General features: G+C 51.2%; 1 protein-coding gene and 1 long non-coding RNA gene across 2 annotated transcripts in view; one reads left to right on the plus strand and one right to left on the minus strand.

Moving 5' to 3' along the window:
- Positions 1 to 16,682, plus strand: part of SMPD3 (sphingomyelin phosphodiesterase 3) — a 77,522-nt gene that overhangs the window by 24,805 nt on the left and 36,035 nt on the right. The window lies entirely within an intron of this gene.
- On the minus strand, positions 4,676 to 15,149 carry LOC109460851 (uncharacterized). The gene is made up of 3 exons (XR_016022052.1): positions 13,072 to 15,149; positions 11,835 to 11,953; positions 4,676 to 5,280 (listed from the first exon to the last, which is right to left on the minus strand). It is a non-coding gene; the product is annotated as an uncharacterized LOC109460851 (long non-coding RNA).

Raw genomic sequence — 16,682 nt, forward strand, 5'->3', positions numbered from 1 at the left:
CTTTCCTGAGGCCCACTCCTACAAATAGGTCATCCAGGGCCTGCTCTGTGCCCAGCTTTGCCCTCATGCCACCCGCTCTCCATCCTGCCCTTGAGCCCCTCCTCAGCATCCTGCCTTCCACCGTCACCTTGTCTTCCCAAGGAAGATGCACCCAGGAGGCCTGTCCTAGATCTGGCTCAGGGATGGTTCCCTGCTTCAGACTCCTCATTTCCAAGAAAGACAAGGAACTCCATTTTCACACTCACCTCTGATGAGCTCCAGACTACGGTGCAGGCCCATGTGGCATTTCTGAGGAGACAGAGCCAGGCGCCGCAGGTGACTTTAGTAATGAGCAAAAGGAAGACTTTCTTTCCCAAGCCACCTCCCCTTTGAAATGAGCTTTTCTGTTCCAATATGGGTTCCAACTGGGTTTGCACAGTAACATGTGGCATATGGGGTGCTAGGGTAGACGACAAATGCATAGAATCCTCCTCAGCTGCCTGGAGTGGGGTGTGGTGCCAACATGGACGTTATTGTTGCCTTCCCCACTTGCCTTTTGGGGAACATGTCCCCATCAGGAAAGTGAGTCTCTCACCCTAGGAAAGATCTCAGCTTTAAAATATTTAGTGCAATTCTTTTTATATCAGATGGCTATATTTAAAGTATTCAAAGGCCTACATTTACATCGTCTTGGTTAAATTACTCATCACCAGTCTCTCATCTACAACCCTTTTTTCATTTTACGAAGGCTCAGTTTACATAGAGAGTTTTATTTTTAGTGTTTCTCCAGCCAAGTAGGTGCTCGTTTATATCGTGGGTGTTTTAATTGTGTACCCACCTGCCTGGATTACACAATCAGTGAACCTCTGCACTGTCTCTTCTGCTGGTCCACACAGTCTGCTGAGAGCTGTGGGTGCCTGGCTGGGCATCTTTCTCCCACAACAAAGCAAAACCCCACAGGCTAGAAATGCATCTTGGCCGACAGCCAACACGACCGGAAAGAGGGAGAAAGATCCGAACCCATGGAAGGGCAGGTCCTTGAGAGCAACATGAATTCATAAAAAAGTGTCATTAAGGCCTACGATTTAGTGAGCACTTGATACGGACCAGGCATGTGCTTATTGTACGTATCTTCAAACTAATTCTGTGATGCAGGCATCAGTCCTACTCCTTGGCTGAAGAAACTATGGTGTAGAGGAACTGTGACTTAGCAAATATCCCAGAGCTGGGACCCAGCATCCAGGTCCGTCTGACAAGACAACCCTATGGCTGTCTGTATGTGTTTAGTTGTTTATACCCCACCTCCTGACTTTGAGGCAGCTCAGAGAGAGCTGTGTGATACAGCAAAACAACACAAACAATAATCGTGAGGAAGGTGTGTTAAGGGAACTCAGAAGACGCCAGGCTGCCTTGCAACACATGGGCCTCAGGCTGGGCTCCGAGATTCCTAAGCAGCCAAAGCAGAGAAAACCCAAGCTCTTCCCCAACTGCTGGTGTTAGTAACATAAACACAAATCAAACACAGACCAAAGGCCCAAAGAAGCACAGTTTTTCCTAAGTTCAAGTCCAAAAACAACTGTTTCCCAAGTGACCTCTTAGGGAGTCCTGAACGTAACAGAACAATTGCAGCACATCAGCAGCCCCAGCGCACATGGCCAGCGTGGGACTGGAGGAGATGAGGGGCTGAGCGTCAGCCCAGCGTCCTTCTTAGCTAAGCCATGGCAGCTGTCTTAGACTGGGTTCCGCGGGTTGTGTGCAGATTTGATGGTGAGTGCATGGAAGTGAAGAAGACAGGATCAGGCAGAGGAAGAAACTGACCCAGAATGTGACTGCTCCTGAGGCCTTAGTGTTCTGGAGGGAACTCAGGGGCTGAGATGGCCCCTCAGAGTTGTCCCAAGTGGAGGCTAAGGGGCCTGGCCCTATTGCCCCTCCCCATCAGCCAGTCTTTGGCCACAGGCCCAACTCCAGGAGGGGCCTTAACCTTGAGCGACACAGTTCACCTCTGCTGAGGGCAATTCCCAGGGAAGGACGCAGCTGTGAGACAGGCCCAGCATCTAGCAGATGGGTGTGCCAGCCCCGAACTGGGGTCTGGGCAGAAACGACAGCAGCCACAACAAAGAGCCTTTGGGTACAGGGTCTGTGAATGAGTGTCCCCCGCAATCCATGGGAAGCTTCCCAGCCACGGAGCTCTTGTGGGGACCGAGGCATCTTCCCAGGACACAGGCCTCCCACCTGGGCTTGGACAAGGCAGACCCTAGGAGCAGCCAAGGTGCCCCCGGAATATAGTATTGCCAGTGCTCTGACACACTGGTCGACAGGGCCTGAAGCCCCACGGGCTGCTCCTTTTAGCACGGGACGCAATAACTTCAGCCTGGAAACTTAAACACCCACCTGAGACACACCTACCTACACACACACAGCTTCAGAAATAAAAGGTCCATCAAGCGCCTGGCTTTAGCAGTGTTATTGCTTCCTGTTGAACCTGCCAAGGTAAACTGTTTGCTAAGCATACAAAGAGGAGGCAGAATGAGGGGATGAGATGGGTGGTGCCATTCAGAGGAAACCTGCCAGGGTTAGGAGAAGGTGACAGTGGGTTTAGGCTTAGACTTTGCAGTTTGTCAGTGATATGCTGGATGAGCTCAGCCAGGCTTGGGGGCAAACCTTGCTGGGGCAGCTGCAATGACCTGTGGAGGGAAGAGGGGATGAGGAGCGTAGGCCTGGGACAGCTAGGATCTGAGGCCCTGGGGAGGGGGAGATGGGGAGGGACTGCAGGGGTCAAGGGCAGATAAGAAGGGAGGCACCTAGCAGGGAAAAGGGCCTGGCTTTGAGCCCTGCCCCATGAGAGCTTTCACTCACAGCAAGGTGTCCCCTCTGACCGGCCCAGCAGGAAGTAACTGGCACATGCCTGATCACCAGGCACAGTGGGGACGCATCCTTGTTACTTCTCTAAATGCAGGTCTGGTCTCGGGGCCACCCCAAGGCAGAATCCACAGCTCCATTCAGGTTCCATTTGGTTCTGCCTGGGCTCGCCTAGCAGCCCTTGCCCTGCATAGATTGTCAGTTTGAGTCTGATGCGATGAACTCTAAATAGCTGCCCAATGAATAATCAATCATTTCAGAGCTAAATCAGGCTGTTGAACACATTTGGGGGCAAAGCTGCTATATCTGAGCCCAAAGCTCCCCTTTCTCTCCTACTTTGCAAAGCAGAGCATGTCACATTAAACACGTAATGGTCTAAGACAGATCTCTGTGACCTAAAAGAGAAAAAATACTGAAGAGGTACACTCTCCAAGAGTCTACAAATTACATATCTAATTTATAGAGCTTTTAAATTAGGCTCTTCATCCGAAGAGTATAAAAAAGATAGTAAAGTAGAATTTCATGTTACTGTTTAAAAATAAGCATCTGTTATAAATATTTTTTAAAGTCAAGATTAAAATAATATAAACACAGTAGCCGTGGTTACGCTTTTCAGATTACCTAAATTTAAAAAGTCCTAGCAGAGAGAAAATTTAAGATGCAAGATAGTTTTCATAGACAGATTTCCTGGAACCCCCCAGAAGCCCCGTTGAAACTTCTACCAGAAAGACGGTCGGCTGAAACCACAGCACAAACGTCAGCATCGCTGATCGGGTGGAATTCTTCTTGATCACCCCCAGGTTAGCCCAGCTGTGAGCCCAGCCTCTAAGGCAACCTGCTGCCCCCACCCCCGCAGACTTCATCTTGGGGTCCCCGCTCACCCCATGCTTTTCCAGCCACCTCTCAACCAGCTCCTTAGGCTTCTCCGCAGAGTGTTTCCTCGAACTCGAATGTCAGTGATTTCTGGAGCTTCTTCCCGGCCCTCTTTGGGTCTCACTGTGCACTCTCCCCCGGGGCAGCTTGTTCACTCTTTGGCCTACCAGCCACCTGTGTGCCCGCCTCGTTCACTGTTCTATCTCTGACTTGATTCTCTCCCTAACTGTGCACTTTTGTGTCCCCTGCTCTCATGGGCACGTCCAGCTAGAAGCCCCTCAGGCACCTCAGTTGGTACCTGCCTCACCCTGACCCACCAGAGATGCCCAAATGCATAGCAGTCCTCCCATCTCGTCTCATCTGGAGGTCTCCCCACCCACCCAGTGCCCAGGCCAGGGGCCTGAGCCTTCCTCCAGGCCAGCGTCTCCCTTACCCTCCATGGTGCCCACTCACTAGTGCATCATCCCCCAGATTCATTGTCTCCTGCATCCCCTGGGTGACCAAGGCAACCTTCTGCCTGGCCTTGCTGCCTCTGAGCCTTCCCCACCTGCAGCCAGTGTGACCTTCTGGGACACAAATGAGACCTGGCACTCTCCATCTGATATCTGCAGTCTCAGGCTGCTGCAGCCTCCCTCATATCCTCTCTGTTGACCAGACCCAAAAGCCAACGCTCTCCCCTACAGATTTTTGCATATGCCATTCTGTTCCTACTTGATTTCCTAACACAAATCAGGAAACAAAAGTCAGCTCCCATTTGTGGGGCTTGGCTCCCAGGCCAGGGACTGCCACCACGAAACCTGACTCCCAAATCCCAAATCCCCTCCTCTTCCCACCAGTGGGCAGGCTGCGGCGAGAGAGATAGGCTGGGCCTACACCACAGGCAGGGCTGCACAAAATTGAGCGATGGAGACTTGATTTGATAAAGAGGGGACACAGCTGTTCCTTATCTCCCCAAGGACACTCTTAAAGATTTTCTCCAAGTTCTTAAACAATAAAGAGGAAAGCGAGGATTTTACTGTCCAGGCTGTGTTTTCAAAATACTCTATCATTCCCCCATCACTTGCTTGGCTTCACAAAAGCAGTTCAATGACCAAGTGCCCCCTTTAAACACCCTCGTGATGGGGCTCTCGCAGCTCCTTGTTTATCTTCCAGCTGCCAGGACTGCACAGCTCACCTACGTCCACACACAGCACAGCCTATCAGTCCGAGGATGTCCGGTAGCCAGAGGCGGGAAAGTGGCCAGAGCAGGGGCCTGTCTCTGGGCCGAGGTCAGAGTCCATATTGCCAGCAGGCCACGCCAGGCCTCATCTGTGCGCCTCTCAGGGGGAAGTCACGGACGGAATGGAGGGGAAGGTTCTCAGCGTGGGAGGCCGGGGTTCTTCCCCGTTTCGCAGACGAGGGAACTGAGGCTCAGGACAGTGAGGATACTTGCTCTGGGGTTCACTCTTGGTGTGTAGCAGCTGCTCAGAGATTCTGATCCAGGACCCCAGTCTGTACAGCCCACACTCTACCCATTGAAAACTTGCTTACTTCATGTCCTTGAACCTAAAATCTGGAGTTTGACACACACTGGGGAGAGAGTAGTGAGGGGATTATTATGAGCTGTTTCCAAAAAGAGGAATAAATCCTTATTTTGGGATCCAGTTTAATACACTGCCACATTTTCATGACTAGCCTGGATTTCTCTGAATCCACTTATCTTTTTATAGTTTGACCTTTACACAGGAAAAATCTCAATGATTTTCCACTGTTTTGAATAAACTGAAATGGGTGTATTTTTCTTAATGATTAAAGAATGAAAAAACAGAGCCTGTCACCATCAAAGTCCTTCAGGAGTAATTTCCCCTGGAAGATGGGGTTCACAAAACTACCCCTTGTGATGGGGCTCTCGCAGCTATCTGTTTATCTTCCAGCTGCAAGGACTCTACCACTTGAGGTCTACCCACAAGGGGAGGGAGCTTCGTCCTGGATTCAGAGGCAGGAGTGGGGCTGGTACTCCCCCAACCTCCCCGGCCTGCAGCATGGCCAAAACTGTGAAGGCCGAGGCAAAATCATGAGTGAGCTGATGAGACAGTGAGAGCATCACCACCACCCATCCCCTGAGCGCAGGCCCAGTAGGTCCATTTGATGTCAGAACAGGCATTGCACACCAGCACTCTGCCGAGAACCGGAGGGAAGCAGAGGATGACAGGGAAAAAGCATTCACAGTGTGAGCTGGGACAAATCACTTCAGCTCTTGAAGTCTGTATTGTTTTCCATAAATGGTAAAGATAATAGTTACTTGTAAGATTATTAGGAGGTTTATGTACCTACGATGGTGAGTACATAGGGTGCTCAATAAATGTGGTTCCATTCCCTCTTCAACAGCCAAAACTTTTCAAAGCGCAACTTCCTGGCAGGTACCATACATGGCCCTGCCTTCTTTTTCCCCCCCTTCTTCCGCCTCGTCCCCCCCACCCCCCCTTTCAAGCCGCTTTTTCTCAGTCTAGTTGTGTAAGACACTGCTCCCCTGGCCCATGCTGCTAGTATGAGCCTTGTGCTCCCCCCCGCCCCCGTCCCCTTGGCTGAGGCAGTTGCTCACAGGTTGTCGGCTCACAGTAGCTCACGGCAGCTCTCGCAGGCTGCCGGCCACTCACACTGGCCACCTGCTGCTCCTGGCAGCACATGGCAGCCCACAGCAGCACACGCCCACGCCAACCTCCTGCTGCTGACGGCAGCCCAGCTCCAAGGAAAGCCATTGTTCACAACTTAGCTGTAGAGGGTGCAGCTCCCTGGCCCATGTGGGAATCGAACCCGTGACCTCAGCTTTAGGAGCACAGAGCTCCAACCATCTGAGCCACCGGGCCGGCCCATGGCCCTGCCTTCTTAAGCAACGGAGATGGAATATTATTTTTCCAGGTCTTATAACTGGGGGACCCTATTTACAAAAATATGGGAATCGCAGAATATTAGTCTTGAGTGGGAATTGGGAGCCTTCCTAGGCCAATTCCTCACTGTGATGATTTTACACATTTGAGATTTGCAGAGCTACTTACCTTGTTCTTTATCTTTTGGGTGTGATTTTTTTAAAAATTGAAACCAAGTTACAATGTTTGTCAGAACTGTGTGTTAAATAAAAGCAGGTTGGCTCTGAGTGAGGGCTTTAGGGTCTCTCCTTACAAAGCAAAGCACGCTACTATTGGAGGTGCTGTGGCAGTTATTTTGTTCAGAGGTGCATTTTGTTTACTTCTGGATTCCAGCTACATTTTGGGAGGTAGATGTGGCTGGAAATCTGTTGAATTTTCTGATCTTGACCTTTTATGCATGTTTGGTGTTAGGTGGTTTGATCACGTGTAGGACTTGGCAGCTGTCATCCTGGCTTCCTCCCTGCCCACTCTGGCAGTCAGGAATGGCAATATATCTTGGCTCTGGGCACTGGGCCAAGGGAACTCATGGTTCTTAATGGGCTGCTGTGAGGGTACCTGGACAGTTAGCAAAATTTTCTTCCATGTCCTCATCATCCATTCATCCCTTGTAATGTGCAGCTGACACCCTCCCCTCCTCCTTATTCCTTTCCCAGAAAGGTGCCCCAGGTCTCCTCCAGTCTCATCTGGCTGGGCCCAGCTCTGACCAGCAACTGCCCCTGCCTGCCTGGCCTCCAGTGCAGTGCACTTTCCCAGCGTCTTCCTACCTCCTCTTTCCCTGTCTCATCTCCTCACTGGTTCCACATGCAGACCCTCCCCACAGTGCCATCTTTGGCTCATTTCTCTTCTCAGCAAATGTCCCTTGGCTGCTCAAACTCATTGGTCACAAAACACCATCATTTCTGCTCAAGGCACACTGGCCTCCCAGCCACCCTGTCTCAAAACCTGATGAGCCAGACCCAAGCCTAGGAATTTTTCATGTCTATCATTTCCATTCCTAGCCCCCAACTCCCACCCTCCTTCTAGCCCTCAGCATTTCTTGATGGCCGTCCCACTGCCCTGGGTTCCCCAGGCGACCACAGTCACTTCCCCTGGGTGGCACCAGGGCAAAGCAGAGAAGGCATTAGAAGCTCCATTTTCCAGAGTTAAAAACCGAGGTAAAGCATGGGGCTTGCTTTAGTGGCCCGGCTAGTTTTATAAGGATGCTGTACATGTCGGCTGTGAGTTCCTCATTGCTGGGCATGGGCTTCACCTTCTCTGATTACTCATCATCACTTCTACCTACCGGCCCAGCCTCGATTCCTGTGGGCAGCCTAGCTGGCCAGCAGCTCCCTTCCCTCTCCCGTCCCCTCCCACGCCTCACTTCCCATCTCTCCACCCGTGCCTATAAGGGGAGGAGAAGAGGGGCCCTAAGCAGGGAATCCAGACAAGGGCTGGTCTGGGCCACACAAGCCAGGCCTCCAGCCTAACCTAGTGGTCACTTTGACAGGGGATAGTGGAGGGTGTCAGGGAGTGCTCAGACCCCAGCGCTGGGCTCCTATCTGGCCAGGCAGCATGATCCCCATAACTAGAGCACCCTACTCCAACCCCACAGCAGAAGTATCAGGAGCGTAAGGAGTTTGTGCCCATCTCTGATAACTGGACTGAGGTGGTCCTGGCAGGAAGACAGGCCTGGGCTTTGGGGTCGGGTGGGGAGGGGCGCTGTGTTGACCTTCCCTGCAGGTCTGACCCCCTAAGGGCTACACACCGGCCTGCTTTGCCTGGATACTGCCCTCCTCCATGCCCACAGGGGCATTCTGGCTGTAGAGCAGTACAACAACATGGTCTCTTCTCGCTGGTCTTAAACTTGCTTCATTCTCTCTCCCCACCTGAATGCTGACCAGCAGCCACCCCCACCCTCCCATAGTGGCAGCCGGTGACGCCCAGCCGATTCCCCACTGGGGCAGAACTCGCTGGCATCTGCTGCAAAGTCTGAGCGATTCCTGACCTGACTCTTCAGATGCCATAGTCCTGCCCTTAGGAATCCTCATTCTGCCCAACTTTCTCCATTGATCAGAGGATCAGGGCCTGTCAATATCGCAGGTATCTCTATTACTCTTTATTTTACCCTAAGTACTTTAGATACTTTAGGTAAAAGAGTGTAAGGCTCTTCAGCTGGCTTATAAGTCCTTCTCTGTGTCTGGGAAACTTTTGAATTAAGAAGCAAAAAACAAACCAAAAACCCAGGCTCTACTTCAGTATTTCCATGCAGAGTGGTGTAGAAACAAGAGGACTCTCAGGCAAGCCCCACGGCAAAGTGAGGATTAGTAGTCAGAATGCTTATGTACTCAAAGCTTTTCATGAGTCTTAGGGTCCAAAGTCAGGGTGATTTAAATCCAGTAGCTGTTTATTCTTAACCCCTTCGCTTAGGGTTGCCAGATTTAGCATATAAAACCATAGGACAATCCTATCCCTCAGGCTGGGGGTGGCAGTGGCGAGGCCCACAGGGGCAGGGGCAGGGCATGGGGCGTGGGGTGGAGCAGTGGAGGGACTTGATGTGTCGTGTGTGCCTGAACCTCAGCGTGGCATCTGTGGTGATAACACCAGCAGTGTTCAGGTTGGTGGGGCCGTCCCAGGCCCACCCCGCAGCCCTGCCTTCCCCTCCCCCGCAGCATCTGCTTTGAGCCCTGGGCTTCCTGACTCCCACACAGTAACCAGTTTGTAATACTAACACCAGCACTCACTGAGCATTGGTGTGTGTGGAAGCTGCGCTAGGGGTCCTCTGAGTACGAAGCCTTCAGTCCTTGGGAAGCAAAGTTAGGGGGCCAGGGGCCTCTTCAGGGTCTTCATAGCACTTGAGTCTCATTGACCTCAGGGGACAGGCAGGACTTCTGTGGACGCCCCAGTTCTCACATGGGTTGGAGCATGAGGCTTGCTTAAGTGGGTGACTGAGCTCAGCCTCCTCTCTGGTGGATGTAAAACCTATGTCAAGGCGGGGAAGGGATGTGGTGGGCCGGTCAGCCTCCGGGGCACAATGTTAACCACAGTCCTCAGGACCACAGCAGACTCAGCTCTGAGCCAGGCTCTGTGACACGACTGTGTGCATTTTACCCTTAGGACACCTTGGTCCCGTGTTACTAAGGAGCTATTCAAACCCCCACTTCACAGGTGAAAAAACTGAGGCCCAGAGAGGAAACCAGACTTACGCAAAGCCTCCCATCAGGCATTAGACCTATTGCCAGCTGCTGCCATGCGCTGAGGCAGACTCTGCTCTGTGCTCCTCACTTCAAACAACTGCCCCCCCCGCCCCCCCCCCGCAACAGACCCAGCATGGGTCAGACATGAGGCCCTGCCTCGCCACAGGTGATGTTTTGTTTGCAGATGCCTCCCTCCTGCTGGGGGCTTGATGTCCAGCCCCGGACCTCAGGTGCCTCCAGGAGACCCTGACCACCTGAGCCCAGGGCTCTGTTTCTCAGGAAAGGCATTCTCTGCCACTGCCAAAATGAGCCCTCTAGGGAGAGTTCAAAAAAAATGGTGAATGAAACACAAAGGATCTTTAGAGCAGCACAGGAACCTGCACTGAGTAATTGAGGATAAAAGGCAACTGCAAACCAGCTGGGAAAACGCAGTGGCTGCCCAGACCCCACCCTAAGGCATTCTGGGAGGACAGCTAGAGACAAGCCAGCCTTCTCATTAAGGGTCCTTCCCCTGCTGCCATCTCTCCCCTGCCACCCTGCCAGTACCACCTAGCACCCACAGGGCCCTATGATACCTAAGCAGAGCCTCTGGATAAGCGCTCCCTCCAAAGGGCCATGACAGGTCCTTCTACAAAGAAGTCCAACATCACAACTGTACTCACCCATCCAACGCTTCATTACCGCCCACTGCCCCTGGGCAGGTCCATCCAGGTCTCCATGCAAAAGCTGGCAGGTGTGATTGTTGTCACCAAGAGCTCTGAAAATGCTCCCACTAAGTTGCAAATGGTATGTCATTTTATGGATACTCTTTCCATTGTTAGTTTGTGAGCCATTGTCATCCAACCCTAACTGAGTGGCTACTAGGAGCAGGTAGACAGCTGGGGATGATGTGTCCTTTATCCTCCTGAGTTCTCAACCAGGCGAGACAGGGCCATGGTTGAGTTCTTTATGTGCAAAATGTACGGCACCGTCGGGCAGAGCAGAGAAATAGAACACTGGGGTCCTGGGCCCTGGCCTTGCTCACCACAAGAAGAGATTCATTCAGCAATAATCTGAGGGAACTGGAGTGACCCCAGGGTCTCCCAGATCTTAGAGGATGTGCCTGTTGTTGTTACCCAAACAAACTCTGCCTCTCAAACGCACACAAAAATTTCAAAATCCATTTTTTCCTTTCTTAATGTTTTTTAAATCCCTCCCCCATTTCCCCAGGAGTTTCCTCTGCCTCCCTTGCTTTTATAAATTCACACAAAATTAAATGCTCAAAAATTGATATACTTTGTCAATTTTAGTAGCTGAACAGGTGTAATTAGGTTTTCATTTTCACCTTGGATTACAGTAAGCTCACAACTAGTTTAGAGCTTGTTCACAGGAGTAACGTTTGCCATTGTAATTAGAAAATTTGTATTCTCTTTTCGGACTGGGTTCTAATTTCTCATTTCTATTTTAACAACCTCACTGTCGTATCTTTTGTTATAAACCTTCACAAATCTTTTTTCGATAAGAGGAGGAGAATAAATGAAGTCAATTTAAAAACAGAATACTCTTAGAGTATGTTTTCAAAAGAGATTATTGGTCATTTAAGTTACCCTTTCCCAAGGAAGAGCGCTTTAATTTATGCCTGCGAGCAGGGTTTTCCACACTTCCATGATGCTGAGTCAGACACGAATTTGGTAAATTGATGGGGACAGTTTTCATTGCCGATGTTTTATTTTCCCTTAAATGCACTTAGCAACCTGTGTGTGAATCAATGCATCTTGCCAAGTTACATTTATGGCGAAGCAATAATTATAATGTGCCTGGACCTGCACCTCAAATGTTCACCTCAAGCAAGATATGTGTCCCGTTTAATCTTTCCTGATCCCTGTCTGGCCCCCATACCCCAATGTCACTGAGAATTAATCTGAAGACCACATTAATGAGCAAACCGCCTGGAACACCCATCTGATTTTATAGAAGCTTTCCTCAGGCGAGCATTAAACCCTCAGTCTCCACTCCACCCCCACCCACTGCCCCGCTGTGCTGCTGTGAGGGCCTCCATTCTTACCAGCTGATTGTGTTCAGCAAACGTTTGTAAATGTCGGTGGACATGTCTCCTCCACGCTCCGGTGAGTTTCCGCCCCCTGGAACTGTGTTTTCTCAGTCTTTTGTGTCCCCTAATGGTGCCTGGAACATTTTGCACATGATAAGGAACTCAAATAAAATGAACAATAAGCATCCCCAACCAGCTAGAGCTTTTTACGAGGCTCTCAATGAAAACACTGAACCACATCAATGTCGACACAGGCAAACATCTGGAGATGCTGGTGGCAGATGCCCAATTATGCTGAAACTGGTGAATGAGCACAGATTATTTGGGGCTGGTGAGCATCTCTCAGCTGGGCCTGGGCTATGGTGGTGACAGGCTTCCTCCTCCCTGGGGGACAGCCCTGGCTGGGAGAGGGCTGGGCAAGGTTTGCTCATCTACCCACCAGCCCAAGCCATCGCAGCCGACTGCCACCGCGGGTCTGTTGCCCTGTCCCCAAGGAAGAAGAGGGCGGGTTAGATTTATTTTCTCATTCGCTTTTCCATTTCACAGAAATATCATATTTTCTAGACGAAAGTGTTAATTATACCAGAGGCACCATCAAAAGGCACTCAGTGATAACTAGATATTCAGGAGGTTGACATGTATATTGTTTCAAGCAGCTCCGTGATTTATTATCTAATTTAGATAAATGGCAAATAGTGATATCATAATAGCCCCCTTTTATTCTGGTTTACGCCTCATTGTCTCTGGGTAGAGAATAAGAAATGAATCATCCAAGAGGCCCCATGGAAGAATGGCAGGCTGGCTGAGAGCATAGACTTGAGCGTCAGATCCATGGGGCTTCAAATCCCAGCCTGCTGCTGACCAAGGGCAACAGCTGTGACCGTTGGGGGCGTCTCAGATGGGGCAGGGTTGAGGAGTAAGTGAGGCAAAGCAGTAGGCACTGCATCTGGCATAAAGGGTGTGCTCCCCCGTGGTAGTTGTTGTTAAGTCCTGGGTTGCGGGCAGCGGACGACTAGATTGCCACTCTGAGGGGGTGAGGCCCAGCTGGCAGAGGGGAGGTGTCCACATCAGCCTCTGCACTGTCCCCCTAGAAGCAGGTGAGGAAGAGATGCAGGGTTTTACTGTGAACGGGCCAGGCCCGGGGCTGCCATTGTGTAGCTGAGCTGGCATTTCTCCAGGGGCCATGCCATGTTTACTTACATTTCTGAAAGAGGAGAAAGGCTTTCAGACCACACGTTTTACTCCAACTCACCATTTCCACGTGAGTGTAGCTAGGTTCACGATGCGAGAGGAATGGAAAGCCTCCAGACAGCATGATTCTGTGCACCGCCTTTCCTGATGTCCGGCCAGGCAGCCAGCAGGGTCTTGGGAACCAAACACACGGTCCCGGCCAGCAGGACAGAAGATGCAGGGCAGCCGTGTGTGACCCCAAACCTCATCCAAACACCTGCAGTGGGGGAAGAAACCCTGCTGCCACCACCCCCTCATAGTGCCTTAGAAATAGGTCTCCACCCAAATGCTACACATTCCACAAAGAATAAACCCCCAAAGTTAAAAATCAAATCAACAGAAGAGGAAAATCCCACTCTCTGAGAGTCATCAACTGTCAGGATAAGAGACAGCTTCTACCCCAGCTTGGCCCACGGGGCCCAGCAAGTCCGGACACGTGACCGGGGTAACAGGAAACGCAGAGCTGCCCCACTTCTGGTGTTGCCAAGAACGACGTCTCCCACAGAGTTCCAAGTCACTGGAGTGGCCCCATCAAGCTCTAGGACCTTTTCATTGCTAACTCCTGTGGAAAGCTTGCTTTTCTATGTTATATTCTTTGAAACAGCATTTCAGGCTGTCGTGACACCCCAGATTCTGTACTGGCTGAGCTGCAAACACAACAGCCTCTGGGAGCTAGTGCCTCAGTGGCAGGAGGGCTGGGACACAGGTGACTCCCCACCTTTTCCCTGAGGGACCCCGACTTGTCCCTGCAGTCCTGCTACTACAGGTTCCTTGGCAGACACGTATTGTGCCCCACCCCTGCACGTTCACCCTTGTGTTTGCTAAGCTGTGGTCATGGGGATTCCGGGATTAAACTGAGCAACCAGCCGGGGGTTGTATGCTGCCCAACATGCCGGCCACGCTGTGGGCTCCCCAGGAAGGATTGGCGCTCCCTGTAGGATAAAGGGGGTGGGCTTCCAACAGCTCTTCTCAAGAGCCGTGGCCCCTCTGACTCCTGTGTCACTCCTCTAGTCACAGGCACTCAGGAAGTGCTGTCACGAGAGAATGGGGACCTTCTCTCCTCCATTACAGGACAACCCACCTGGTGGAGCATTCTTCAGCGCATAATGCCCAGCCCTGGTTTTGAAAGGTGAATTGTCATGCAAGCAATCAAACATCAGCAAATCCGTTCATTTAGAACACTTGTTTTCCATAAAGGATTAGGCTAGGAAAGAAATTAATCACACCAAATCCACTTCCAAAATGGTTACAGAACTCATGATTACAAATAATGATTAGAAGAAAAGACTAAAAAACCCTGGATGTTGAGAACTCATGTTTGATACTTAGCTGATCAAACCAGTCTCCCCGACACCAAGAAGCAGCTCTCCTCCAGGCTAGGGGCGCTGTCTTCGGTATTTTCAGGCGTGAATGAAGACACAGGTAGTGGTGAGGCCAGGGCACTTTTCTTTACACAGAGGTCAGTTCCGACCTACAACAGATTTCTAGTGGCGTCTGCCAGGTGCTATTCTGGGCATCACGGATCCCACAGTGAACAAAACAGACATAATCCCTGCCTTGGTGGGGCTTTGCTCTCTAGTAGAGGCAGAAAGACAATACAGAAATGCATAATGTGTTCAGTGGTGACATTTTAGAAAGAAAAATGGCGCAGGTTAAGGGGAGAGGGTGATGGAAGGGGGTGTTATTTTGTACCCGGTGGTGTAGGCTATTCCGAGGAGGTGACACTGGAGTGGGGACCTGAATACAGTGAAGAAGTGAGCCCTGTGGACCTCCGAGGGCAGAGTGTTACAACAGAAGCAAGGCCTTGGGGCTGGAGGGGCGTGGAGCTTGGGGTGCTGCACCCAAACCCCTCTCCAGCCTCAGGAGGCAAGACTAACTCATCATCATTACAGGAACAAACCTCCTCACCAGCAAGTCAGCAGAGTTTGTCCCAGTCCTGCTGAGCCCTTCTCGCCCTTCTCAGCATCTTCCCGGAAGCCTCCTAATTCAGCACACACGGGCTTCCCAGGGGAATTCCGTTCCAGCTGGGGGTTGCATTCCTGACAGAGATAGCAGCATCCAATCAGGAAAGGCTCTGACCAGCCATTGCCTTAAACACAGTCACAGCACCCACAGGACTATATAACCAGTCAGGCCACCGGAAGGACGCCCCACACCTTCCACCATCAGCAAACACACGTTCACTGACTTCATGTAGGCCTTGCCCTGTGGGGCTCCTACAGCTGGTGCCAAGATGAAAAGCCTGAATGAGTCATGATTCTGGCCTAAAGCTTGTCCTCAGATTATGACAAATGTGCATGCCAGAAACATCTTAGCACCTGGATACAGCCCCCTTTCTGGGGCTAGTACGTTCACACCATCACCATTTCATAGGGGAGAGAAACTGAGGCTTGGAGAGGTGGGGTACTGTGTCACGCAGGATTCAATCGGGGAGGCATAAAGATGGAATATGGAATCTGTTATAGGAATTAGACCTTACCAATTGGGAGAGGTGCTGGGGGGAGCAAGGGTCCAAAGGGGGACTTGATGGGTCAGAAGAAGGTCACTAGCCAGCCCTGTTTTGAGTGAAGGGACATCAAAACTTGCAGGGAGGTCTGGAAGGCAGGCCCTGCAGCCAGGCGAGTGGTAGGAATCTGTGGAATGTTGTTGGCTCCTGTGGCCACTGCCTTGGTGAGTTTGCAGAGAAGTGTCTGGTGTGGGTCTGGGATCACTATGGGTGAAGTGGGCTGGCAGTGGGAAGGAGGTGGGGACAGAAAGTTCAATCTAATCCAAAAGTAACAGAGCCAATCACAATGACCCAATAATCGGATTATCATTTGGCCTATGTGACGCCCAAACCACCAGTCAGAAGAGAAGTTCTTTCCCACTGGGAGTTGGTCATGTACAGGAGCTTAGTAGCTGAGAATTACCATCCTCAGGCACAGAAGGGGCAGGAATGGCCAGCTCTGAATCTCTCAGGTGCAGATTGCACAGAGCAGTGTTCCAGGTGTCCTGGCACCTTTGTCAGGGTTTGAAGGATGTGACCACGGCAGGATGAGGCTGCAGGTGGGCACTCAGCCCTCATCTGTGTTTGAAACACAAGAGTGTGCGTACCGACAGTGGATGGTACGGAAACAGTTTGCCCCTTCCACTCTTTTTTTTTTTTTAAACTAGCAGGAAGTGCACGTTGATTCTTGTCAGAGTCTAATCTGACCCCCACTGTTGTCTAACTCATTGGACCAGTTTCTACATCTTGACGAATGTTGCTCAGAGACACCCTATTGCATTAGGAACTGATTATATCTGATTGACCATGTAACAGGCTTACATCCATTTCCTGGGATGCAGCAGAAGGGCCTGATGGCCACCAGGCTGACCCCTAATTACCTCTTAAACTGGAGCCCAAATGGTCATGCCAGCGAGGCCCCACAACTAGGGGGCCACCCCAGCAGAGCTATGCAGGACTCAGTAAGAAGCACCATGCAGCTGGTACCTCTCCAGAGCCCTTGAACCTTGACCCTTACCCAGGGACACATCACCCCAGACGCATGTATCTGAGGGTGGCCCCTTCCAGATGCCACTTGCCAAAGGCAGGAAGTAGCACCAGGAGTCTCTGTGGGAGGGAGGATTGAGAAGACCTCTAGTTTCAGAGTC

The sequence above is a fragment of the Rhinolophus sinicus genome, chromosome 8, assembly GCF_057876585.1.
Source record: "Rhinolophus sinicus isolate RSI-liver-muscle chromosome 8, RSI-T2T, whole genome shotgun sequence".
NCBI classification, from domain to species: Eukaryota; Metazoa; Chordata; class Mammalia; order Chiroptera; family Rhinolophidae; genus Rhinolophus; species Rhinolophus sinicus.